At 38.0% G+C, this 26,250-nt stretch overlaps 1 protein-coding gene across 13 annotated transcripts in view; it reads right to left on the bottom strand.

Annotated features, from left to right (window-relative positions):
- camta1b (calmodulin binding transcription activator 1b) overlaps positions 1-26,250 on the bottom strand; it is a 306,867-nt gene that overhangs the window by 154,483 nt on the left and 126,134 nt on the right. The gene's annotated exons all lie outside the window — the stretch shown is intronic.

Here is a 26,250-nt window from a genome sequence, read left to right as displayed (position 1 = left end):
TAAAGTTTGAGGGTTTATAGGCCTAGAATGATAGATGGATAGATAGAACGAACGATAAAACGAACAATAGAGCGAACAAACGATATAATGAAGGAATGATAGAATGAACGAACGATAGAACAAATGTTAGAGCGAACAAACGATAGAGCAAATGAACAAATGAAGGAACGAACAAATGAATGAATGAATGAACGAACAAATGAATGAACGAACGAACGAATGAAGGAATATATAAATGAAAGATAGAACAATAGAACAAAGGAACGATAGATAGAACGAACAAATGATAGATAGAATGAGTGATGAACAAACGAACGAAAGAGAACAACAAACGATAGACGAACGAGCCAATGAATGAAGGAACAAAGGGTCAAACAAATGAATGACGGAACAAACTAACAAATGAATGAAAGAAACAAAAAAATGAATAAGGTAACGAACAAACAAAAGATAGATAGAATGAACGAACGATAGATAGAATGAATGATAGATAGAACAAGCGAACGAACGATAGATGAAACAAACGAATGACAGATGAACAAAGGAACGAACGAGCGATAGACGAACGAACGAACGATGGATGATGGAAGGATAGAAAGACAGACAGATAGATAGATTGATTGATAGATTGTTTGATACTGTAGATTGATTGATAGATTGCAGGTTACATGTTGCCCTTGATGTTATCAGACCTATTAAAAGTACTAAAAACAAATCTAAGTTTTACTCTCTCTCAGGTGTTGTAAAATTGACCAGCCTTCCCCTGCAGTCCTTATAAAACTAGAGTACTCAATTTAAACACCACAAAACACTGTCATATAAACTTAATGAGTGTTGTCCAAGAACATGATCTTGTGAGAAGAGGTTTTGAGCATTAGTATGAGTAACCCGTCCTTCTCCATGCCGAGATACAAGAGTTGCGGATGTTTCTAGATGACCTGACGATGACCATCGTTCATCCGTCGCTCCGGGGTATTCGTAAAGTGTTCAGACTACCCGCTGAGCAGCTGTCAGGAGCCAGATTACACAGCCCCAAGGGCCGAATCGCATCTCGAGCCCTACAGCCAATCAGCGTGGCATATCGACTCTCAACTCCTCTGGCAGATCCTGCATCGTATCCTTGTGCAACCACCACCGGAGCGCTTAAGACAACATTCACGTGCACATGAGTTACTTGTGCCTGAATTCTGAGATCAGTTGAAAGACCGATCTCATTTTATGCACCAGTGGGCTCATTTTAGCAAAGCGTGAGGAGAATCTGGGAGTGTCTGGGCTTCTAGAACGCAGAGACAACGTACGTCACATATTGGTTAACAGCTCTATCACAGTTGTTTGCGCTTTATATGAAGCAGAATGTGGCTAAAGAGTGGGGATTTGGGTAACAAGTGGCGCACGTCTACAGGACAGACACATCAGGACACTCTTCACAACAGAGAGGAGGGCAGAGTGTTCGGCTGACAGTCACGCGAAAGATTCGCTGTGTATCTACATGCGGCCATATGCTCTCTTGGCTCGGCTCTGAAAACAGGCAGAAGGCCCAGGGAAGTGTATTGGAACACAACTGGCAATGTTCTTTCTTGGTTTCAATTTAGAGAAGCCAACTTGTGCAGTGCCAATTTAACCCTGCTGCCATCATTATTGAAGGCAAAGAGAAAAGAAATGAGTGGTGCATTAAAGAGCCAAGAGGAAAGAGGACGTGTTCGTAAACATAAGTGTCTATACTAGGGTTGTGAACCATTCAGTTCCTTAAGTAGAATAGAATTTCAATTCAGGATTTAAATCGGAACAAAAAAAGGATGGTAAATTGCATTTTGAATTTAGGAAAGTTTAATTAAAATGAACTGAATTTCATATTGTGAACATGAACATTCTGCAATCCTTTAGTCACTCTCATGCTGTTCCAAACCTGTGTGACTTTGTTTCTTTGATAGAACAAAGATATTTTGAAGAATTCTAAACAACAATCCTTATTTTTTCATGACATATTTTTTTTGTTCCACAGAATAAAGAGATGCATACAGATTTGGAATGATACGAAAGTCAGTAAATGATGAAAGATGATGACATTTTTGAGCGAACTATCACTTTAACTAGAAAGGAAGGTTTATCAAGACAAACATCCAATGTTGGATGGATGCCAAGGATCACCAAACAAGAGGTTACAACATCCACACTAATTAGCCAAAAACAAGACAATAACACTGAGGAAAGGAAAAATCCAGCTGGCATTGTGGAGGGTGCGATTTTCGACCGTTCGATTGGGTAATCTGCTAGTTTTATCACTCGAAAGTAATCAGATACGGCTTCTGATGCATGCCAACCACACCAGTGGCTGCCTTCATTGTTTTATGTGATATTTTCGTAAAGCGTTCCATTATCTTATGTGAACGCAACACATACTTCTTTGTTATCCTGTTTACCGTTGGGCCGGGGGTCTCTATTCTCACTGTCTGATTGTTTGCTATGCTGGGACCCTGGGAGTGTCCTGGCACTGCCGCTGATGGACTGAATGAAAAACAATGACCCGCTGTAATTTGGCAAACAAGCATCAAGACAGATACAGAGCATTGGGGAGCCGGGCTTTTGTCAAATTCTGTTTATTAAGGAGTCAATTCTCAGCAGCTCGTTCATCTTTACTGTCCCTAGTTTTCCTCTTTTTCCGATAAGCTTGCTTTTTTGTGCTCTATGCACTTTCCCAGCACTCCTCCCCTCCTCTTTGCTCTCATTGCCTTATTATTCCTCTGTTCCGTGCTCCTAACTCAGAGCTGTAGTCACCAAAGAGATTATATGACAAAGTCATTTTGCATTGAAATGAAGATGAAGGCCTCGGGGCTTCAGCGTTCTGCCAGAGAACATCCCTTCCCCGTTCCTTCGCTTCTCCCGTTCCCCCTCCCTCTGACTTCCCCCGAACCCCAGGGGCCAGTCGTTCGGTTTCTAGCGAACCTGCTCCAGGCGGCTCTTTCCCTAACCTGCAGTTAACCTGAAGGGCGGCGCCGACGCCTCACTCTGACTGCCAATGAGCGCCTCCAAGTTTGCCACTCAGGAGCCGACAAATGTGAAACTCCTCAAAGCTCTCTTTAAACTATAGTAGGGGGTAAACGGGAGTCAAGAGAGGCGTGTGAGAAAGAGCCAACGTTCCAGACGAACTGAAGTGTCTTCTTCCTTCCAGACAATGCCTCTCTCTCTCTCTTTCTCTCTCTCTGGCTTACGTCTTGAATGCTTGTTGCTAAACTTTATGAAATGCAAATCGGCCTCCTGTGAAAATGATCTTTGAAACACTTCTAACAATTCAACACCAAAGGAAGACATGAGCAAATCCTGCTACCTGTTTCAAAAGGCCAGGCCTGCCATCCGTCTCCTTCTGTTGTTCCCAATATGAAAGAGAAGAAGTCGTGAACAATATGACTCTCTGACAGGCTTATTTAAGGGTAGCGTTCGAGCCGCAAAACAGACGCGATGGAAAACGTGTGGATTTCGCGTCACCGTCGAGCTTGTGAAAAAGACGTAACGACTATCGAGTTCAATTTCTCCAGCTATTAATTCAAAGTGTCAGTCGCTTTTTGATGAAGCGCTTTGTTTAAATGATCAAGCTGGCCCGCTTGAGCTGAGGAGTGCCTTTTGGTGTTTGACCATGGGTAACACTCTAGAATTAGTCAAGGTAAAAATGGCAATTGCATCAAAAAAATAAAAATCAAAGTCTTCTGCTACAAGATCCGTGATGTGGCAATACAATATACCAATGACTGAAATAATTTATAAATGTTAGGGATGGGCATCAGAAGTGACAGCAATGATCAATCATGAAAACATCACACGAGGCTTTGTTTGCAATTGTGAGATTGGTTACAGTATGATTTTTGGTGGTACTTTGCGGTTTGATTCATCACATGAGCTCCAAAACAGCACAGAAAGCAGGTTTTAATAGATTTTTAATAGAACTACGCCATATTAAAACTAAAATATTTTAAATAAATAGTAAAACTTATTAAGATGAATACGGCAGACTGCCAGAAGAGCAGAATAACTCTGAGCATTTGTTCATTGAATTGAACAGTCTTGACAAATCTGAAAAACACTGCCCATCCCTAATTCACTGCTTGTAAAATGTGATCTTACATCTCTGAATCTCTGCATAATTCATATTAAGTTTCTAATTTAGGCTGAGATGGAGGCCTTGGTGTTCTGCTGAGGGTCATCCTAAAACCGACTCTCATTTGACCAAGCTCGAATGCACTTTAAACCCAAACTGCTCCCTGTGGCATCGTGAAGAAAACCGGAGAGAGTCCTCATTCTGCTGAAAATACTCTCCTCCACAATTTGCTGCAGGGTGAAGAAAATTTTGCACGACAGATCCTTTTTGAATACGTGCCCTGATTCATTAGCGTAAGACTCCATCACACTTGGTTCCTGCCATGGTCCCCACAGGTACCCTTAAAACCTGCGTTACATAGATGGCTGGCAGTTTCCGAAATGAATATTAGTCAGAGTGTACCCCGCTGAACTGCGCCGGATGTGCTTAAACCAACACTCAGACATTATCAAGCGGCAGACGTTACAAAGTGGTACAGTCAGCTCCATTCTGAGCACACCATCACTTCCAATCTGTCTAACTGTAGGGTTCCTTAAGGGCAGCCTGGTCCACCAGCCTGGAAAGTCCAAGGTGTGAAGAGACATACACATACACTACATATTGATGAGCATAAGAGACTTCTTAGCCTAAGATATATCTTAATTATTCCAAACTTTTGAAATAAGTTGTTGTGCGGTGTAAGATGAGATGGAGGCCTACAACCAGGGCTCTACATTAACACCCGCCAACCCACCCACCAAATGCGGGTGGATTTCAGCTGTGGCGTGTAACAAAGTCACTCCTACTAGCCACTTTGGCAGATTGAAGTCTTTTAAAAAGACATCTGAAACAGTAAACTAAGTGCAATAGTGTCAAAAATATCGATGTCTCGATGCATATCAATACTGATATATCTAAAATGCTTCCGATACTAATTTTCTGCAGAACAGATACACGATACCAGCTGCTCTTTCTCTCTCTCTCTCGTTTCTCCGACAGTGAGTTGACACACAAACTCGCCTCCCCTCACTCACTCGTTTCATTTGCTCTGGATGAATTTTGTTTGTGTTACAGGGCTTGAATTTCAGCGTGGGATTGCGCATAATTTTACTCATTCCCACAGATTTTGTTGTGCGCGTACATAAAGCCTCCTCTCAATACTAAATTGAGTCCTTTTTCACTGCTTATTGCGCTTAAACACTTAAATACAATCAAAATAATGTCAAAATGTCTGTCTAGGTCAGTATTTACATAAACACAGTCAGTTGTGTAACAGTATAATAGATCCGTGTGTCAGGTCTTAAAGTGACAGCAGCCTAACATACCTGCTGCCGTATTATGAGATAATATAAAAAAATATCTATATGGCAGTTTTCCCCATGGTATCGATTTCAAAATTGTGGCCAGTGAAAATGCTGAGTGGCTAGTAACTTGAAAACCACTAGCCACAGTGGTTGGTGAGCAAAAAAGTTAATGTCAATCCCTGCCTACAACTACTTAAAAACTTTAAAATCAATACCATGAATGTGCTCTTCTAGGCCTGCATGTCACTGAGATGTCCTCTAGTGTGCTTCCACATGTTCGCGCTTCAAATTGAAGTGTCTTTCTCTTTCCCCCCAAGGTCAGAAGCAAAAAAGCGATGAAGTCCCCTGTAGAGTCTCACTGTCATCTCAATAATCATAATCAAACTGCTCATCCACAATCTTTTACATTGTCTCTCCACCCACTCAGTAGATGGGACGTCACCAAATCACAGAGAGCAAATTGACAATCCACTTTAAAAAGTGGGAGAGGAAATTGAGCCATTAATCATAGCGCTCGTGTCCGCCATACCGGTCCTCGTACCGTCCGCACACGCACACACAAGCCAAGACCGACACGACACTCAGGAGTCTCTGTAGCTTATTGCAGAGAAAAGATAAATGCTTCCTTTAACTGTCATTTACCAATGTCTCTCTTGCACTTTGTGGAGATGCTGCTCCAGAGCCCGGTTTGATTAGTGGATGTGTGTGGTTGGGCCGTCCAGACGATGGCTCAAGGAGAAAGACTCCGGCGAAGGTGCAGAGGACATCATAGTGGTCTAAGATTGATGTTCGCTCAGTTTGGCAGAGGACTGGAGAAATGTACTGTGGCATACTTTAAAAGAAGTCTGACTGGAAACGCTGCCAGAGAAGGGCAGAGAAGGTGAGAGGACCATTAATGGGGATGCAGGTCATAGAGAGGTTCTGAGTCCGGTCCTCAAGGAACCTCCATCTTAGTGTTTTCGGACAAACGAAGAACTAAGTCAAGTGGTTTAATTAATCAAGTGCTAGTTGTGTCAGTTGTATTACTACACCATTGGGACAAATTTAAGGGGTCCTAAGAATAGGAGATGTGCAGAACAGTAAGTATGAACAAGTGCTTGTCAAAACATTTTACCTTAAAAGGACAATGCACCCAAAGACAGGATGATCTCCTAAGAGTCTAAAGTCAACATGAAATCAAACTTGCCCCCTTTACTTTCTTGTATACACATTTCATGGCCATAATGCACGTCATTGCACATTCCAAAGAAAACTTTTAGCAAAAAATAACCATCAAATAGTTTACTCTGAAACCACTTATCCTTTTCAGATGAATACCTATTGTTTTTCAGTCACTCTGTGCCGTGGTATTGAAATCGCGCTTCGATGTGCACTCACGTTTTACTTTCGCTTTTGATAAGATAAGTCATTTGTCAGACGCTTAGGCTCTGTTGTGCAATGAATCCTCCACCATGGTCTTGTCAATCATCTCGTCACTTACTCTCATCAAGCGATCAGTGAACTCTGATTCCTGCAGCACTACATATGTCTCTGCAGCTTGTGTTAGATGAGTTGGATGGGATTGAACCGACCGTTATCCAACTGAATTAAAAGGTTTTTATTTCTTTAAAAAGCAAATAGACAGTGGAGGCGTAATGTAAACGTAGCGGTGGCATATTCAATCCTAACGTCACCCTCACACTCCGTCATAGCAATATCGCCAGAAAGCTTTTCACCTCAATGAGAAATCTCGTCACATTTTAATCACACCCCTAGTAAATAATACAAAATAATACAAATAAAATAAGAGAAAAGCAACAAGCACAAGTGAAGCAACAAGAGAAAAAAAGCTATTTTTTAAAGGAAAGAAATGAGAAGGAAATACATTTTATACATAAAATGTGCTTAAATTGTTTCAGAAGTCACTAAAAAAACACTGAAGTAAATTGTAAATAATATAAAATAATATGAAAATAAACAAATAAATAAAAAGGAAACACATAGATATGTCTTTACCTGCTTTTAAAAATGTGAATGCTATTGTAAATATCTATTCATTTGTCTATTTATCCCTGATTTTTGAAGCATTATGGCTAACAGCTGCTCCACCCGATCTCATAACCTTTAGACCAACATCAGCACAGACCACAAACAACCATTCAGGTTGTTTTAGCATTAGATGCACGCACAGATCTCCAGCTGTTTGATATAGAGAGCTGGCAGGCAAACCTGTCACCTCAGCACAGAAAATAACTCTCGCTATGCGGTTTGAGAGACGTGGAGGGCTGATAGGGGCAAGTGGGCTAAAGTTCTACTTCTGTTGTTTTTATATTTTTGCAGGTGTGTATCCCAGCAGACCTTGCAGCACAGCAGCTGTTTAAGGTTAGCCTGCACCACTCAGTTCCAGCTGTTCAAAGAGATGTAAACATTTGTGTAGAGTGCGATCAGTCACGCTGGGTGATGATGTTTGTTTTGGGTCATTAATATTAATATATGACAACAGGTTTCAAGACACTTTTATGAATTATGAAAGAACACAGAGACCGAGGAAATTGGATTCTGCGTGTATAAAACATAACCTTTGTATAAAAAAAAAAAAAATAATCATCTGCTGGGCATCATATTGTGATCAATTTGTGAGCAATGCAGAAATGAGAAGGAGACTGGAGATTTTATATGTCCATATACTAACTATATATTTATATTATACTATATATTTATGCATTTGATTTTTTTAATCTAAAACAACTTACACTGCATTTTACCAGTGCGTTCACTGGGAATTGAACCCACAACCTGGGGCTGCTAGCACCATGACCTAAAAAATGCATGTTTTTAAATGTTTGTTTGTTTTTTAGATTAGTTTAACTACTTTAGTAGTCTTGCAAATTTAAAAACTACAGTGTCAGCGTGGCTTCAACAACACTTATTCAAACAAACTTGGGTTCCTGTACCTGTATATATATGTGAATAAAACATCTTCTAAATGAATATATATATAATATATTTTTATATATATTTTTTTAATATATATATATATATATATATATATATATATATATATATATATTAAAAAAATAAAATAATAAAATAAAATAAAATAAAATAAAATAAAATAGTTATTTCTGTTGCTTAACTAGTAGAGCAAGGTGCAAGCAATGCCTATGGCTTTTATTACCAAAGTAACCCAAGGGAAAACTGCAGATTAAATGCTCTGTAAGTCACTAAATAAAAGAAGTCTGACATAAAATGCAAAATGCAAAATGGTGGTGTAGAGCTTGAGCTGCCACTTTCTCCTTATTCCTTCCTTAGACTTTCTCACATTTAACCAGTCTCTTTCCTTTGTCTTCTTAAATGCTTTTATTCTCCATTTGTCTATATTCTCCTGTTCTCTCCCTTCATCTTCTCTTTTCTCTCTGTTGTTTTGCAGTAGCCTTGTGCCCCTCTTGGGTTATTTGTTTGTTTTGGTCAATTGTAAACCTCAGGCAATGATAAGAAGAGGGCGTTATTGTGCTGGAGAGGCAAAGAGTTAGAGAGAGAGGTGGGCTGAAACCTGGCACTTAGCAAGATTGTTTTTCCCTGTCCAAGTGCCAAGGCTGCTGACTTCCATGATAAAAATGAAACTATCATTTGCAAGGATGTTATCAGATAGTCAAGCGCGGTAGAGAGAGAGAAACAGCCAGAAAGAGAGACAGAGAAGAGGGTCAGCCATTAATGAAAATAGCGGCCACATTATTATAGGTGATGTGATTTTCCCATTACTGTGTGCACGAGAATTATTCAGTTTAAGAGATGGAGTGTCGCCTACGAGTGACATACTCATCTACATACTACACACTCATCAAATATCAATCACGGAATTAATCTCTGCGGTGTAATTGATAGGTTAGATGTGTGTGGTTTATTTATAACCAACGACAGCGACAATAGCAAACAGCCTTCAAAAGCACTACTAAAAATAATCATTCTGGTTAATTTTTTTGTCAATAAGAAGCCAATTCATCTAATTAGCCCACAGCTTTCACTAAAACAGGGATATTTACAGATGGAAAAACTTAAATCGCATTACCTCATCCAAGCAATGTTCCCCATAATTGCAAAAGCCTAAAAGTTTTTAATTTGTTTTGAACTTCTCTACTTGTTTAACTCCCCACATGCACAGTGAAGCAGTAAATAGTTCACTCAGATCATTCACATTACAGCTCGTGCGCGAGACGGACAGCGACGGCAATTAATAGCCGCCTCTGCAGATTAATTAAAACCACAAAAGCAAAACAAGTCACATACAGTAAAGCTCTGAAAAAAAAAAAGACCCACAAAGCTAAAGATCACTCGAAACAAGACGTTTCCTGATTGTTCACTGTGCCGTCGGCCAAATTTGGATGAACAATGCAGCACTTTTCTTCATTTTATCATGAGAGAAAAAGCACAGTCAGGCAGGAAACTGCCACCATCCACACGTGCTCCACCTTTTGTTACTACGAGAGGGAGTGAAGGTCATATCCCAGGCAGAAGCTTCCAGGAGCCGCCCCGACTCTGCCAGCGAGGCCCCGGTGGGGAAGGAATGATGGAACGTTTCATGCTTCCTCCACGACACGTGGGCCCCATCCGGAATACATGATCCGACAGAGACAGGAAGGAGGAGAGACGCGTCCTCCGCTTGTGCTCACCCGGGATCTACTCCAGAAACGCAGTGGCACTCGTCCTCGCCAGGGATCGAGGCTGCTGCTCGCGCTCGATTGGGGACACAATGGAATATTGAATTTCCTCGACTGGCTGCGATCTGAGATGTGCTTCCAAGCCTGGTGATGCCAGATCAGAGGTGCCACCAGGTTGATGCTACAACTCACTGATAAACTAAAAATGCATCCAAGACACAAACAAGCAATTCTCAACATGTGCAAGGCTGTACTGCAATAATGGAATATTGGGAAAGATGTACTTTGAAGGGTTAGTTCACCCAAAAATGAAAATTATCTCATGATTTACTCACCCTCAAGCCATTCTAGGTGTAAATGACTATCTTCTTTCAGATGAACACAATCGGAGATATTTTTAAAAATATCCTGGCTCTTCCAAGCTTTATAATGGTGGTGAATGGGGGGTGAGATTTTGAAGCCCCCAAAAATGCATCCATTCATCATAAAAATAATCCGTAAGGCTCCAGGGGGTTAATAAAGGCCTTCTGAAGTGAAGCAATGGGTTTTCGTAAGAAAAATATCCATATTTAAAAATTTATAAATTCAAATAACTAGCTTCCGGCGGACGACCGTATGCATACTAAGCAAGTCAACTTGCACCACAAGAGTAACCCCAGATGCGATGTATGACACAGGATGTAGGAGTATCATAAGCTCAGACGTCTCTCACGGTTCAAACAAATAGGGCTGGACAACAAACTCAAGCTCCTCTTCTTTTATTTCGAAATCCTCCAACATTTCTCTTTAAAAATTCCCATTTTAGACTTCTAAATCGTGACCGGTGTTTTGTTTTGCTCTATCCTGTGCTTCCGCGTTCGGCATTACGTCGTATGTCGGGTCAGAGGTTACTCTTCCGCCACAAATCCATGCGTACAGCTGTCTGCCGGAAGCTAGTTATTATAGTAAATATCATTTTAAATATGGATATTTTTCTTACAAAAACCCATTGCTTCGCTTCAGAAGGTTTTTATTAACCCACTGGAGCCGTATAGATCAATACCATTATAAAGCTTGGAAGAGCAAGGATATTTTTAAATATATCTCAGATTGTGTTCATCTGAAAGAAGAGAGTCATATACACCTAGAATGGCTTGAGGGCGAGTAAATCATGGGATAATTTTAATTTTTGGTTGAACTATCCCTTTAAGTCTTATGATTTGGTGGTCTACATCTGCCTTGGAATAGTAATTATAGGGTACTTGCTTTTTTTTTTTTTTTAGCACCAACAAACACATTCAGTAACACTTTACTTAAAGCCTTTATATATAATGCATTATAAAAGTATTTTAATGCATTAATTATGCCTTGTAATGCAACTTATAATGCATTGTATGGTCTCATAAATAATTGTAACCACAGTTAATACATTATAATACACCTTTAGAAAGTATAAATAAAACAGATGTAACAAGGAATCTGTGAATATTATTATAGATTTTAACTTTGGCTACAATTATTAATGAAAAGATATAATGCATTATAATGTACATTATGAATACCTTTATAATGCATTATACATAAAGGCTTTAACTGAAGTGTTACCACAAATTCTATTATAATTTCAGCTGCCAATATGAGTGTAGTACTCTCATTCTGTGTAGAAAACATGAAAAATTCTACAGCACTTCATCTTCTAGGTTTAGCATGTCACAACAAAGACGGAAGAAATTGAAATGCTCTTTTATTCCTGAATCCATTAGGCTTTGTTCCAGGGTTGGGCAAAATTCAGAATTTAAGAATTGGCTCTGGTTCAATTCCTGATTTAACAATAATTTAATAACACATTACGTTTTCTTCCACCCTGGAAAATAAAATGAAAAGTTAATTTAGTTATCCACTAGTCTGTCTAACTATAAGGCCAATTAAACCTTAAAAAGTCATTCATAAACAAAAAGGCTTTGTCAAGCCAACACAGAAAGTCTGTCTTGACAAACTTTTCTTTACAGTATAATCACACTAGTTACAGTTGAATTTTGATGTTTCTGTTAGCTATTATTATTATTATTATTGCATAAAAAAATAAAACAATAAATGATGATCCACAACAGAAATCTTCAACATTTTTATGCCAAGGCCCCACTGGTGAACAGAGAGACAGAGCCTTGTTACACAATGTATAAAATTGCTATTGTAAATACAATAAATGTTGCATTTTAAGCCTGGCCTATATTGGCATGAGTGTGGTGCCATATTATTCTATTTACATACTTTGTTATGATGTTTACAAGGTAATAATATTAATCATTATCGAAGTACAGGCTCATAAACATGTACATTAAAATGAATTAAGTAAAATTTTAATGTAATGTAGGAGGAACAATGAAACATTAAGCTGAACTTCAGCATCTTATCTTTAGCTTTGGTTGAAGTGAACACGTTTAGCACATTTCCATTTTAACACGAAATAAAAACGTTTGTGATCCAACAATAATTTGCATACCCCCTACTGTCCCGCCATGAACCCCCTATGGGTCAGGGACCCCCTGTTGAAGCGCCCTGATCTACGGGACATTGTTTTGTTCTTACATCTGATTATTTACTGATTATTACATCTGAGCATTTCACTTATTTTGTTTATGGAACACAAAAGATTTGCAGGCGGTGGCTTTTAACGCAGCTCTCTGTTTATACTCTACAGCACACAATAATAGCTCAGCACTGCGGCTAATTAACCTGACTAACAGTTTCCCAGTTCCCTGACTGTGATAAATGGGAAAAGTTGATGGACAATGTGAAGTTCCTCTCCGCTCGCCTTTGAGATGGAGGAATCATCTCACGTACCGAAACCCTGCTGCTTTCCCTGAGGTCACGAGTTCAGTTTCCAACCATTTGAATCGTATCAAAACCTCCTGCCCTCATCTTCCACTGAGTGTGCGCTGTAAGATCTGAACTCCATCTCCGCAGGAGCTGTCCATCTGCCACAGGTACAACTCATATATTATTGCACCATCGAAATCAATGGCTGAAGGCTAGAGAGATGAGCAGACATGTGCAGACGATGGGCACAGATGAAACCGTACCTATGGAAGACAAGCAGACAGATGCCGATGAACTCTGCTCATAGAAAGCCAATACAAATATTCTGGGATAGAGTGAGTTGGTGCACTGAGAGAATGCTTGAACTGTACGCTTGGGAATAGAGAACAGATTCATTTTAAAAACATATTATTGAAATGATTGTCATGTTTGGTTCTAGGATGTAAAATATGTAATATCAAGCCACTGTCATGATCAGTGTTTGTCTGTGAATGTAAATCGACAAATAAACCCACATGATTCATTGTTCCTTTGATAAGGCCCGCCTCAAAAATATTACTAACCAATTCTGCCTTAGCAACTGGCCATCTGCCATTTTCTCAGAGTAGCTTTTGCTCTTTTCTATGTCAATGGAGGATCTCTGTGTGTAGATAGTTTGCAACTGCAGCTTTAGATTTGCAGTTTAAATGCGGGGGGGAAAAAAATACATAAAATGCGTAAAATGTAGTGGGGTCACTTATAAAGTAACACAAAGTATATTTTTAACCACTTTTTAAGCACATTTTACTGAAGAATCACACACAAAAAAAATCTCCTGTTCAATCCTATAGGTTGTTCTGCTATCACAGTCCATTCTTTCTTCCTCAAAATGTATTAACAAATTCATTAATAAAGCTTAGTTGCTAAGTGGAATCTACTAACCTACTAAACTGTTACGATTTGATGTTATGGCTGTATGTCTTGATGTTATGGCTTAATTCTACTCACCAGTGGGAAAATCCACTGCCTTTTATGATAAAACTGAAAACTTCTACACTGTAAACCTTAACGTTCAAAATAATTAATTGGTTTGAGTAGGGCAAACTCAAATTAAACAAATAAGTTCAATCAAATTAACTTTTATGAGTATTTAGAACTTTTCTTTTTCTTTTGAGTTCACAAAACTGACACATTTTAAGTAATCTCAATTATTTCATTGTTTTGATTTTTATGAACTTGTTTCTTGTAACTTAGACAAACTTAAATTTACCTCAAACTGGGGGGTTACCATCATGGCAACGAGTGGAGCATGGGCTTATTTCAGAACAAGTAAGTGATAAATGTTCTATATTGCTGTACTCTTTCAGCAATGCTAGCTAAATTTCCACTACTAAAAATAAAAGAGATCATGTGAGATTATATGACAATTTTTAAGTTAAATGTATGAATTAACTTGCTCAAAATTTCAAGTTAAGAGCAATTAAAGGTGGGATCAGTAGATTTTGAAAAACTATAACTATTGAACACTGTTGATATTTGAAATCAACCCAAACAAACCTACCCCTCTCTTCATTGCTCTGCCTCCAAAACTAACACTTCAAACCTAACCACCCTGCTCCGAGTCAGTCTCGAACCCCGGCCCGTCCACTGCTGACAAGAAAGGCGAGTGCACTAACAACGACACTAAACACCACATTCTCCAGCGGCTGTCAGTGTGCAGTAGTTTAACTGCAAAACTCTCACTATCTGGCCACTGTTACACACGCAATGCGAGAGTGGATGTCTGTTTATCACAGCTGACACGCAACAAAATGCTTCACGAAAAATAAAGCACAGATGATGAATGAACGACAAGGAAGCACAAAAAATGAACGTACAGTACACAAGAGTAAATACAAAGTGCTCGTTGTTAGTCGCCAACAGAACAGCAGCTCATGACACACAAACATAGTGTTACTCACATTTGAAGCGGTTTCAAAGCAGCCTCCGCGTCTGTTTTCAGGCCTTCCCACTTAGCTCTCCCCATCGCTGGAAAGCTTTTCTAATATAAACACGGGTCCTAAAGCGCTTGCCCAGTCATAAACCTTCATTCCAGTGATATTCTTTTGAGCTCTTTTGTATTGTGTCCCATCTCTCGTTCTGCAGTTTTTTATTTTTAAATCTCCCTCTTGCTCATTCTCTCTCCTCGACCGTCATATGCCCCCTAATGCTGATTGATTAGACGTTTGTTGTTAGTGTCGGTCCGACTAACTTCCAAACAGTGTTTTTGAGTCCACCTTTAAAGTGTACGAGTACAAAATTGAAATCTGCCAGTTCTGCTTACTTGAACTTTGAATTTCTTAACTTTGAAAAATTGATGTAACTGATTATCTCAAATTTTTTGAGTTCTGCCAACTTATTTGGGTTTACAGTGTAGGTCAGTGTCAAAAACTCACATTCCTCCCCCTTCCCCCCAACGGTGCAGCTCCTCTCTGCATTAATTTCATCTCAAATTGAGACCCTGTTTGAGTCTTGAAATTTCCCAATACTTGTGTGTCTTTCTTCACCCTGCTCAATGAATACCGGCACAGATTCATCTTTCCCTTAATCAGAGGAGCGTGACAGGCGTTAATTAAGGTGTGTGTTTGCCCTGTCAGAACGTCAGCGGTCGGTCGCTTTTGTTTGGCGAGGCAGCCCGGCTGTCAGGCTGTTTGGCACGGCTGGAACTTGGTGCTGATGTGGCAATAAAGGAAGCAATGTGGCAGTGAAGGTCGCCAGCTTCCTCCTGGATGGCTGCATATTCAGAAGTGTTTATATAATATGCAAGTGTTTGGTTAATATACACTATTGTTCAAAAGTTTGGGGTCGGTATGATTTTTTTTTAAATGTTTATCAAAGAAGTCTCTTATCCAAGCCTATATTAAAGTAAAACAGTAATATTTTGAAAGGCAATAATGCTGAATTTTCATCATTATTACTACACTGAATTACTGCTTAATAAACATGTATTATTATTATCAATGATGAAAACAGTTGTGCTGCTTAATATTTTTATAGAAACAGATTTTTGTATAGATAGAAAGTTCAAATGAACAGCATTTATTTTTAGCAGATTTTCTGTATCACTGTAAATGTCTTTACTGTCACTTTTGATCAATGTATTGCATCCTTGCTGATTATTAATATTATTAAAAAAAACTCACATTAACCACACATGTTATCGTGAAATCTACCGCTCATTTTCTGGTCCATTTCAGCTGCTTTTGTGGCCAAAATGGATATCTTAGGAACCACTGAAGAGACTCAAAATTTTGAAACATGATTTAAAAATAAGTAAGAGGGCTATAAGTGATTAGGAAATCCCCTCTTTCATCTAAATTAAAGAGGAGTGCTGGGAAAACGAGTACCAGCTTTGCTTTCATGAGCGCTCTGCCTCTCTGGAAATGTGTTGAGATGTTTTGCCCTGATAAAACAGTTGCATCACTCTCCTGAAGAAAGACTAATCTATTTATTATGGCTATTATTACTTAACCAAGAGCGATTTTTACTTTTGGTCTTGTTTAGAAAAAAAAATGTACAGCCACGAAGTAGCAAATAAATAAACTTGTAGAGTAGAAAGATGTATTTGAGAGAGAACTGCAGCCAAGGAGTAATATAATTCCCCAACATGCATCACGGTTACTGACTGCTGCAACAACGCTCAGACAAAAACACAAGAGCACTGAAAAGTGCCACATTAATCCACCCCAAAGCACCCGAGAAACACATCTACACACTGGCCAAGATAGAGAGAGATTACAAGATCAGGTACTAATTACCAGTCATCTACCAGCTGCCTGGCATGGTCAGTGTTTCAGTGCTTGTTTTAATGCATCACTTGACCAAACAAATAAATGAAACTATTTTGATTAAATACAGAATTAAATTGTCATAATCAAATGCAAGACCAAAAAAACATTGATTTAGCTTTTGATAATCATTACTTTGAGTCTTTTATTGCCTGTCACATATAAATTCTGTTCTGAAACCAAGTGGCCTGCCACAAAAACAATGAAAAATAATTTTTCCCTCCCATCTCATTTTTTATTTACTTTTTTTTACCATCAGCAAGTCCCTTTTTTAATGGCTCCGTACACATTTTCAACATTGATAATAATAAGACATATTTTCTGAGCAGCAAATCAGCATATTAGAATGATCTTGTGACACTGAAGACTGGAGTAATGATGCTGAAAATTCAGCTTTGCATCCCAAGAATAAATTCCATTTGAAATATATATAAAAACAGAAAAACAGCTATTTTAAATTTCAATAATATTGCACAATATTACAGATTTTACTGTATTTTTGACCACATAAATGCAGCATTGGAGAGCATAAGGGTCAGTTTACAAAATGTTAACTGCTGCAGTCTATTTAAAATGTTTAATCAATTTCAAATAGTTTTTAATGAATGATTCAATGACTCAATCGCAAATACTTTACTTGTTTCAGTACCGGATGAAGCAGCGTTTTTGAACGAATCTCTTGAGCGAATGATTCAACGATGACATACATTTTTAAGTCACTTGTCGCCACCTACTGGTGTAATGATGTAATTGATACAATCTTTGTTTGAAGCGCAAGTTACTTTCAAAAGGATTTGCTTGCTCTATTTTGATTGCTACCGTAGACATCAGTGATTATATCCAAGCTATAAACTTTTATCCCAGTACTTCTGTGATAATTTGAATATTTGTAACACAGAAATAATGATATTTTGTGGTTGAAAAGACTGTTTGTGAAGCTGTTTCTATACATGATAACTGCTCTCTCTAGGTCAGCGGCAGCTCCAACACAGTTTTGAATGTTCCAGTGTGTCTTTGTCAAAGGTTTAATGGACATAGACAAATCGTTGTCATTTAGGAATGAGACTGTGTGGGTGTTTGAATCGAAATCGTTATCTTTCAATAATTAATCGTGCAGCTCTAGTTTTGGCCGTTTATTTACACGACAGCGTTTTGGGGCCTGGAAATGGGTTTCAAAGTGAATTTTTTTAAAAACGATACCGTTATCGTCTCCATTTATACTACGAATTTTTTTTTTTTTTTTTTTTTTTACATAATTACTGGCTAAAATAGCCTATTTTTTATTTGATTAAGATGTTCTTCAATCATTTGTATAATTTAAATATGAGTATATTTATAATCAACATTTTGTCTTAATTTTTCTCATTGTGCTTATTTTTACATTGACTGGTTATTCTTTTGACGTAAAGGATTCACGCTGCCGTAGAGTTTGCCTATGATGTCTTAACACACTGTCTAGGTGGGCAGCTCACTAGATTCCAGAATGGAGCAGTAATGTTCTCTTTCTACAGACCACATGGATCCATCATCGTAATGAAGTGTCATGAGTGTGTCAGAATCGTGTTACATGTGTCTCGGGTGCTGGCTTCCCACAATCACGACTTCATGAACATATCTTCCATTAGACAGTCTAAAAGACGATGCTCCAAACCCTGGACGCTTCACTGTATCTGATGAGAGATAAACAATATTGACTCCAGCCTCTGAAATGATGCTGTTCTTCATAATCAGGTTAAAATCTTCAGGGCACAGAGAGAGAGAGAGAAAGCCACAGAACTTACTTTTCTCTATTTTAGCCTCACTCGCGTGCCTTTTCAGCACATTTGACGCTTTTGCTGGTGGCGAAAACTCAGTGAGCGTTTGGGAATGACTTATTTAACAGATCACATTTCTTTCTCTGTCAGCAAAAAAGGAGTCCCTCTCAGAGAAACACGGCAGAGGCAATGTGCTGTGAAATCTAGGGTCATCCAGAGACAAATAACTTTAAAGGGAAAGGGCAACAAAGGACGTTGAAATAAAGAGACCGGGCTCTTTCCAATAATTAATTAAAGCACTTTCAGCCATGCAGGAGGTGCAAATGGGAACTGCATTGTGCGTTTGGGCCCGTAACAAAGCCGACTTCAGTGCTGCTGTCATGGCACTGTCAATAGATCTCATATATCAACACTTGGCTTGAACACGTAATCGCTTTCAATTTCGTCCAGGCTTGGGGTGTTATTGATTTAAAATCCGTCTGTTCTCTTTCTGGACTTCTTGCCGAGAGCAACGGGAACGATCTACACGCGTCTTTTTGGATAGCTGTCAAACCGAAGACCCTGGATGAACATGCAACTCTTTCCCAGTTAGGGGTGAGCACTAAACCATTTTATGCACTGCAAGAAAAAGCTGTAAACTCCAACGCTCAAAATAATTAGTTAGTTTGAGTAGGACAAACTTAAATTAAACAAATTAGTTCAGTCAAATCGACTTTTATGAGTATTTAGCACTTTCTTTTCCTTAAAAGTTCACAGAAATTATATATTTTAAGTAAACTGAACCGTTTCATTGTTTTGGGTTTTATGAACTTATTTCTTTTAATTTAGACGAACTTAAGTTTAACTTAAACTGGGCTGGGATTTCTATTTCCAGCATGCTTTGCACATGGCACTCGAAAGGGAGAGTAAATGCTAAAATGAAGTGTTATATAATGTTTTTTTTTGTTTTTTTGTTTTTTTAGTAGTGATTAATGTTTTGTTATGCTAATTTAGAAGAGTTTTTGTTAATGTGGGTTTTTGGAGAGTTACCATCATGGTATCAAGTGGTACATGTGGCTTGGTTTGAGCTTGTTAAAGCTAGCTAAGTTTACACTAATAAAAGATGTTTACACTGAGGTTACGTAATAATTTTAAGTTAAATGTATGAATTTCAAGATCAGAACAATTAAAATATGAGTACAAAATACAAATCTGCCAGTACTTTGAAAATTTGAATTTCTTAAATTGATTGCCTCAAATTTTTTAAGTTTTGCCAACTTATTACAGTGTGAAGTGCATTAGTAAATGTGGAGGCGATAATATAATTACAAACAAATCACATGTCAGTATGTTCATGGCCAACTCTAACTGAGTAAAGCATCTTCTAAGACTGAGTAACAAGTTGAATAAACCATTTTCATAATGTTCATGTTCATTTTATTTGCTTGCACTTGTTTCTGTGGCTGCTACTAAAGATAACAAAACCATTGCAAGTGCAATTTAACAACAATTTAACAAGCTGAATAAAACAGAGCACAATATCGATTTTTTTGTTTTAAATCCTGGTCGGATCAGGCCAATAGTTCAGATTTGTACTTGCCTTTTCTAATGATGCATAAAAATTTCTTTTAAAAAAAATGAAATAAATAAATATATTTATATTTTACACAAGTGCTATTGTCTTTAAAAAATAATACCACCTAATAATTTTTTTTAACATAATAAATTACAATTAGGTGGTATTTTTCTTTCTGACATAAAAATGCTAATAAAATGTCAATAAATTGTAATTTTTTGTAAATAAAATTTGATGTATAATAAAAACATATTTCTTTCTGCCATATAAAACTGCTAAAAATAAAACACACTTACATTTTTCATTAAACACCAAATGTATTAGGTTATGCAAATATAGCTGGAAACTATACAGCTATAATGAAACTCCATGACAGCTATAAATTCATAAACCCAATTTTGCAGCATATAATAGCATTCAGTGATTTGTTTCTGATTTCAACCCATTCTAACCGATGCTTCCAAGACTATCACAAATCATTCTCACAAATGTGACATGCTAGACATATAAATTACATATTTAAATCAGCAGAATTTGCAACAATGTTCAATATTTCACGAAGAAAAACAAATGTTTACCCTCGCAAGGCATAAAAACTCATGTATATAATCAAGAAACATAAGACAGAGTGGCTTCTGACCATCCTTACAGTTGATTCCTAAAAAACATTTTCTTTACACTTTTCAGACATTTATGCTTAGATATACACCCATGGATTGCACTTGTAAACTGAAAACAAGGTAGTCTATTTTCATTTATAAACCCTGTCAAACTTCAACTAATCGATATCAAACAAAACAGACTATCGGTAAGGTGGTGTATGTGTTTTGGGAATATGAGCAGTTGTATTAGTAAAGGAGTTCGCATCGGACTGTCTCCCTGTGGTTGCAGGCATTGCCCGAGGCGTTTCAGTCTTCACCAGTCAGTGCGAGCTGCAGAAAGGCAGTGTGTCCTCACCCATCTGCCTCTGCGCCATGAAAAACAAATACAGCAGTGGTGGTGTGGAGTAAGCTAGCCTTCAGAAAGAGATGCAGACGTTTCAATCACACTTTTATCCAACCTTTTACTTTCATACTTCTCTCAAGCTCCAGGAATATATCTTTAGAGCATGTCTGCATTGGGACTTCACAGATGTGAACACACACATGCACAAACGCTGTTTTGGTTAGAGAAAATGGTAGTTGGTTTATCTGTTGAAATACCCAACACACCCAGCTCAGCATGATTCAACCCACTATCAGAGCTGATATACTTCAAGTCAAACTGAAGCCAAGTTATATCTGTTAAGGTCAACATGAAGCACACTCACAACCGGTTTTAGTTTAATAATGTGACAATATGTGGAACAAGACAAACATTTTGAATTTTACACATTAGGAAATGATCAGATGGTGAAAATTTGATTGAGGTGAAAGAATGAAAAATAAGAAAGATTTTGTTACATCAGCAGAATAAGATGCCTCTTCTTTTATAATCAAAAGAATAAAAAGTTCATAAAAAGATTGTAAAACGAATCCATATGAAGTGAGCGGTTTAGTCCAAAGGTTATATGATGAACAGATGTTTATATGTGTTTAATGTTTATATGTGATTAAAAGCCTAAATTAAATCTGTTCATCATATAAAGCGATCGAGTCTCTTCAGAAAAGATGAACAGATTTAATTTAAAAATCTAAATTAAATCTGTTCATCATAAAAAGCGATCGAGTCTCTTCAGAGTGATTAAACCACTCAATTCATATGGATTAGTTTTACGATCTCTTTATGAACTTTTTGAAGCGTCAAAGTTTCAGTTGCGTAGCTGTCTATGGAGGGACAGAAAGCTCTCAGATTTCATCAAAAATATCTTCATTTGTGTTCCGAAGATGAACGAAAGTCTTACGGGTTTGGAATGACATGAGGGTGAGTAATTAATGACAGAATTTTAATTTTTTGGGCGAACTAACCCTTTAAGACTAGGAACAAGTAAATAGGATGAATAGGAGGAACAAGTACAGTAAATAGGATTTTGATTTCACAGCTGGAGGTGAAAAGAAGTTCTTCCACCATAAGTCAACTGTTAAAAGAAAAAAAAAAAGAAAAGAAAATGGTAACTTTCAGAAATGCTACTCATGACTTTCTTTGACTAAGCATTTCCACAAATCCATATGTAGCTTCAATGGCTGACCTCTCCTAACAGTCTGCCATATGACATATGAACATATGAAGTGTGTCTTTTTTTCCAGCACCAATCTGACTGTCTGAGATGCTCAAACAAACAGAACAATAATTTGAAACTGCCACAAAATCACAGTGTTTACTGTTTGGTACAAAAACACAGTTAAACTAGAATAGAATACATCATTTATGTAAGCAATAAGGTACGAGAGGCTGTGCTGAAACCCCTTCAGTTATTCACGATACAGCACTAATATGTATCAAAATATGTATCGTAATATGTATCAAAAATGTGTATCAATGCAACTTTCATGAAGTAAACTTTCACTAAAGTCTTCCTTCCGCTGGAAAAAAATAGTCCCTGACCGTGAACAGCAACAGCAGTTACATTATTACGCCATTAGATGGCGGCAAAGACTGTCTTTATGAGTGAGTCATTCAGTAGCGAAGACTTTTACATTGAAAAGACTGAATTGTTGTGAACACGGAACAAGACGCAACTGACACATGTTTTGACTAGCGCTGTCAGTCATGGGAAAACCCCTTAACTGTTAAAAGGACAAGATAATACATCAGACATTTAAACAGATTTTTTATTATGAACATAGGATTGACCTGAAGTAAAATGCTAAATCTGAATGCAGGTAATAAACTCGCTCAATCAATTTCTTTCTCACAACACTCTTCTACATAATAGAGTAAGCTTCAATGAACAATATCAATTGAGAACATACAGTTTACGTTGCTAAGAGTGGTTGCTATGCTAAGGGTGTTGTGCAGTGATACACAGAACCGTTAGGTGAAGCAGTCATAGCCGTGTTTTATCGTGAATAAAACACAGCTATTGACCAATCAGAATCAAGGACAGGAACTAACAGTTTTATAAATCAATATATAACACACTTCACCTTAAACACTAAAAAGTTGATAACACTTTAATTTAGGGAAAACACATATAAACTATTAATTACTATTTTTTCCCTCAATAAACTCCTAATTTACTGCTTATTAATAGTTAGTAAGTTAGTTGTTAAGTTTAGGTATTGGGTAGGATTAAGAATGTAGAATAAGGTCATGCAGAATAAGGCAGTAATATGTGCTTAATAAGTACTAATAAATAGCCAATAATAGCCAGTAATATGCATGCTAATAAGCAACTAGTTAAAAGACCCTAAAATAAAGTGTTACCAAAAAGTTCAACATACAATATCAGTTGTATGTAAATGCATTTACATTTTACTGCTGGTTGTATCTGGTTTGGTCACATGTTTCATGTGATCTTAAAAATCTTTGAATCTAACGGTTGATTTGGAATTATTATTGTAGACATATATAACCAAAAATAATATAACACATATGATTATGAGTCATATATCAGCATATGAATATATTCATATGAATAATGCTATAAAACTTACATCTGAAATTAAAACTTGTACCAAACAGATAAAGGTGAATGTATGTGTGGAACAGCACTCAGCACAGCCTGCTCTGTGGAATCAACCGCTCCTCTGAGCCATATCACGACCAGCAACAGAAATCATATTTCAAAGGCCTTGCATCTTCTCCAGCCAAGTGCAGCCAGGCAAGCGCTTTACCCATAACCCCCTTTGTCACAGAACACTTGGTGTGACGTTCTCCCTGTGATACTAAACAATGATTCAACCATCTAGACTTCTGTATGTGTGTTTCCCAATAAATGCATTTCAAAGCCATCAGTGAACTTTGATCTGACTGACGGAATGCGCATCTAAACGAAAACTCTATCATCATTTACTCACCATCAACATTCTTCAAAATAACTTTTTTTGTGTGTTCCGCAAAAGAAAGAATGTCATTCAGGTTTGGAACAACATGAGTGTGAATAAATAATAAAAGAATTTTCAATTTTGGGTGAACTTTCCCTTTAAACATAGTCTTTGGACCATTTTATCTGTCCAAAGTCTCAGAAACGCAATTTAAATTGTGTCTCATTCTCTTTCTTTTCTATATTCAGCAATGAGCTGAATTTAAATAAGTCACCTGACCTGGAAGACAAATCAGCTTTCCCAATCTCAGTGACAACAGACAGAGCCATAATGTACTTTCTGATCTTCCGGCTCAGTCGCACCATTAACCGCGGATGAAATTTGCTCGGATTCAAGTAAGACGGGAATGACCACAGGCTGTCTGTGCCCTTGTCTGAGAACGGTATGAGTGAAACATGAAATATTCATGTAGTGATGCACGATATTAGGTTTCAGTGAAAGCTGGGGGAGAAGGTGGCGAATAAGACATGTCTCTCCGTGTCCGTTCATTCACATAAACCCCCTAAAAATCATCTCCAATGTACTACCCGTCACCATTTCCAACATACGCCCTCTACCAAAACCCTGGCCTCTCTTGGGATTCGTGTTTGCATCTGAGGAGGACCGCATGCCTGGAGAATGTCTGTGCGGAGGAAACCTTGCAGAACGCGTCTCATCGGGGGCGGATCTCCTCCGGGACCAGCGTCATATGAAAACCGTGGCAGAATCATGCCCACGGTCGATACTCTACATTACCTGTGCAAGCAAGGCGTTAGCGATGACAGCCGGATTCCTCCAGGAGATTCTTTATCAACAAATCTCACTATATTTGTTTATGGCTGGCTGGGAGACAAAAGTAGATGGAGGCAAAGCGACGACCGATACCTGGCAGTGAGACACACGGACTAACGCATCCATTTTAATTCTCGCTTTCATCTCGGTGAGACAGAGGACTCTGGAATCCCGGGGGGAAGCCACATCATCTCTTTGTCACGACCAAAGTCAGCCCTAGTCACTAAGATCTATGCGACGTATGCCCGGCGCCCCGGGAGTGCTTCGCAGAGCTAATATTATTCCAAATCCAAATGGCTTTGAAATGCAAACGCACACTAATGCCTTTTGCATGCCAACTGTTGCAAAGCCTCTTAATTGCATTCTTGCTCGGGTCTCTTGTTTACACACGATCTGCAACATCCCATTTTTGGCAGCGACCGACAGCAGAGGCCTCACAAGACAAGCCTCACAGCCCACACAGAGAGAAGCAGTTCGACCAGACACGAGGAAATGAGAACAAGGTCATTCGGGGCCTTTTGCATATCTGCTCTGTTCGAGACCTTTGAAATACTTGCATCCTGGAATAAAAACACTTTGATAAGCTGGATAAACCTTGTACAGTGCTTGACGAAACAACACATTAGGTAGGAGTCAACGGTGAACTGAGAAAAATACAAAATAATCGATTATATTTTAAATTAAAACTCTCAAACATTGGTCAATGGCATCTAATAAAAAATCTTCAGATTGATTTTCTAAATCCAACTTGTTTCAAAAAAATAAATAAATTCTTTATACATATTCGTCAATGTTAAAAACAGTTGTGTATAAAAAAATTGAAATTATTAAAGAATTAGTTCACATCAGAATTAAAATTTCCTGATAATTTACTCACCCCCATGGCATCCAAGATGTTTATGTCTTTCTTTCTTCACTCCAAAAGAAACTACATTTTTTGAGGAAAACATTCCAGGATTTTTCTCCATATAGTGGACTTCAACAGGGACCAACGGGTTGAAGGTCTAAACTGCAGTTTCAGTGCAGCTTCAAAGGGCTCTACATGATCCCAGACGAGGAATAAGGGTCCTATCTAGCGAAACTATCTGTCATTTTCTTAAAAAAATAAACATTATATACTTTTTAACCACAAATGCTCATCTTGCACTGCTTTGCGATGCGCCACGTATTACATAATCACGTTGGAAAGGTCACGCGAAAGGTAGGGTAGGGCAAAAAACTCCATCTCATTTTCTCCTGCAACTTCAAAATCGTCCTACATCTTTGGTTTACCTTTTTTTTTGTAAAGGCCGCTTGACTTAGTCTTTGCACGTTCGCTTTGTAGACACTGGGTCGGTACTTCCGTCTACGTCACACGTGACCTTTCCAATGTGATTACGTAATGCGTGAAGTCGTGGACGCTAGTGCAAGACACGCATTTGTGATTAAAAAGTATATACATTTTTTTCCTTTTAGAAAATGACAGGTCGTTTCACTAAATAAGACCCTTATTCCTCGTCTGGGATCGTGTAGAGCCCTTTGAAGCTGCATTGAAACTGCAATTTGGACCTTCAACCCATTGGTAACCATTGAAGTCCACTATATGGAGAA

This window comes from Ctenopharyngodon idella, chromosome 11, assembly GCF_019924925.1.
Source record: "Ctenopharyngodon idella isolate HZGC_01 chromosome 11, HZGC01, whole genome shotgun sequence".
Lineage (NCBI taxonomy): Eukaryota > Metazoa > Chordata > Actinopteri > Cypriniformes > Xenocyprididae > Ctenopharyngodon > Ctenopharyngodon idella.
Note: the sequence above shows the minus strand (reverse complement) of the source record. Positions and strands in the feature narration are given on the sequence as shown.